At 27.2% G+C, this 2,956-nt stretch overlaps 1 non-coding gene across 1 annotated transcript; it reads left to right on the top strand.

The window, feature by feature from the left end:
- Positions 1–2,187: 2,187 nt before the first annotated feature.
- On the top strand, positions 2,188–2,342 carry LOC123303913. The gene has a single exon (XR_006535982.1). It is a non-coding gene; the product is annotated as a 5.8S ribosomal RNA (ribosomal RNA).
- Positions 2,343–2,956: the final 614 nt, after the last annotated feature.

Genomic DNA, 2,956 nt, shown 5'->3' with positions numbered 1-2,956 from the left:
ATGGAATAGGATCTCGGTTCTATTTTGTTGGTTTTCGGAATATCCGAGATAATGATTAATACGGACAGATGGGGGCATTCGTATTGCGACGTTAGAGGTGAAATTCTTGGATCGTCGCAAGACGGACAGAAGCGAAAGCATTTGCCAAAAATGTTTTGATTGATCAAGAACGAAAGTTAGAGGTTCGAAGGCGATCAGATACCGCCCTAGTTCTAACCATAAACGATGCCAGCTAGCGATCCGCCGAAGTTCCTCCGATGACTCGGCGGGCAGCTTCCGGGAAACCAAAGCTTTTGGGTTCCGGGGGAAGTATGGTTGCAAAGCTGAAACTTAAAGGGAATTGACGGAAGGGCACCACCAGGAGTGGAGCCTGCGGCTTAATTTGACTCAACACGGGAAACCTCACCAGGCCCGGACACCGGAAGGATTGACAGATTGAGAGCTCTTTCTTGATTCGGTGGGTGGTGGTGCATGGCCGTTCTTAGTTGGTGGAGCGATTTGTCTGGTTAATTCCGATAACGAACGAGACTCTAGCCTGCTAAATAGACGTACTTTACCGGCATCTCAAGGCCCATCAACTGTTTAATTTCCTATATCATTCCTATTTTCATGTGTGTGCGCGCTCATATATTGTATTTATATATATGCATATATTTTTGAGATTTTAAACGATCAAGATTATATTTTGTATATATTGTGCTTTATGTGTGTTATGCATATGTTATGGGTGTATGGGTATGTGCAGTTTTTTGATGTGGTTTTTACTGCCGGCGTACAAATAATTCTTCTTAGAGGGACAGGCGGCATTCTAGCCGCACGAGATTGAGCAATAACAGGTCTGTGATGCCCTTAGATGTTCTGGGCCGCACGCGCGCTACACTGAAGGAATCAGCGTGTTCTCTCCCAGGCCGAAAGGTCCGGGTAATCCGCTGAACCTCCTTCGTGCTAGGGATTGGGGCTTGCAATTGTTCCCCATGAACGAGGAATTCCCAGTAAGCGCGAGTCATAAGCTCGCGTTGATTACGTCCCTGCCCTTTGTACACACCGCCCGTCGCTACTACCGATTGAATGATTTAGTGAGGTCTTCGGACTGGTACGCGGCAATATTTCTGATATTGCCGATGTTGCTGGGAAGATGACCAAACTTGATCATTTAGAGGAAGTAAAAGTCGTAACAAGGTTTCCGTAGGTGAACCTGCGGAAGGATCATTAACGATATATATATAAAATATATATTTATTTATATTTTTTGTATTGTTTTTAAATATTCCAAAAAAAATAAAAATATTATTGATAAGAAATATTTTTTTTTTTTTTAACAAAATAACATATTAATATGTAATTTTCTCAAAAATATATAATAGTAATTATGTGTTAAAAGAGATTTATTTTGGTTATGATAGCGCATATTAAAGTAATACGCCAAACTTTTTTTATACACATAATATATCTATACATATAATATAGAGAATATTATATAAATATTAATAATATTTTTTTGTTACATATAAAATATTTTTATATTCAATATTATTATAATTATTAAACAATAATTATTAATAAAATCTATAAATAATTTCTCTTATAAAAAAGTGAAATTAAAAATAGAATATATTGAAATTATTTGTTTATATGTATATAATCTCTATTAAGAAAAATAAAATAAGATTATAATTGATATAATCTATATTTTTATTTTTCTATGTTATATAATAAAAATAAAGAAAACACAAGATAAAATTTTTTTAAAGAATAAAATTTATTTTAAATTTAAATTTCTTTATATTTTGTCTTGATATTTCTTCTTTTTTTTTATTAAAAGTTATTATGTTAAAAAACAAACCCATTTGTTTTGTACCATATTAATATTATATATATTTTTATGTAGAAAATAATTTATAAAAAAAAAATAAATAAATACATTTCTATAAAATATACCAAATATTAATTATTATATCTAGCTAGCACTAACAAAAATATCAAAAATGTTATGTATATATTTATTAATACCATAATATCTTTAATTTATATATATATATTTAAAATAAAATATATAATTTATATTCTAGAAAAATTTTTTTATTTTAAAAGAATTTATAAAGATATATAAATTAATAATTTTATTTTTTATATTAAAAATAAAGATTATTATTAATAATAATACTTACATTTAAAATTTAAAAAGATTACCCTGGACGGTGGATCACTTGGCTCGTGGGTCGATGAAGAACGCAGCTAATTGCGCGTCAACTTGTGAACTGCAGGACACATGAACATTGACATTTCGAACGCACATTGCGGTCCTTGGATACTGTTCCCGGACCACATCTGGCTGAGGGTCGTATACATTATATTATAATATAATAAAAGATTATTTTACATAAAATTTTTTTTTTTATGAAAAAAAAATTTTATCAATAATTAAAAAAGAAAATTTATTTTTTCATATTTAATTATAAATTGATAAATAAAATTTTTATAAAAGAAATGTAAAATTATTTATATATGAATGTTTTACGCCAAATATAAGAAAAAAATAAATATAAAATGTTTTTAATAGCATTTAAAATTTATATATTTTTTATTATTTGTCGACATTTTTAAATTAATATATCAATATTATTTTTTATCATTTATATATAATATTATAAAAACTTTATGTTAATAATAATATTAATAATAAATGATATTAATAATATATTTTTAAAATATTAAATAAAGAAGAAAAAGAAAAATATTATATATTAATATTTTGTTATGGAATATTTTATTTGTAATAAAATTTTCAATATACTCGAAAAAAATTAATATATATAATTATTTATTTTTTATTTTCTTCTCTTTAGATAAATATAAAAATAATATTATATAATAATATTATAAAAAAATTTGAGTATGAATAATTAAGAAAATTGTTTACTTATAAAATATAACAAAAACATAATATATACAAAAA

This window comes from Chrysoperla carnea (assembly GCF_905475395.1).
Source record: "Chrysoperla carnea chromosome X unlocalized genomic scaffold, inChrCarn1.1 SUPER_X_unloc_158, whole genome shotgun sequence".
Taxonomy (NCBI): Eukaryota; Metazoa; Arthropoda; class Insecta; order Neuroptera; family Chrysopidae; genus Chrysoperla; species Chrysoperla carnea.
Note: the sequence above shows the minus strand (reverse complement) of the source record. Positions and strands in the feature narration are given on the sequence as shown.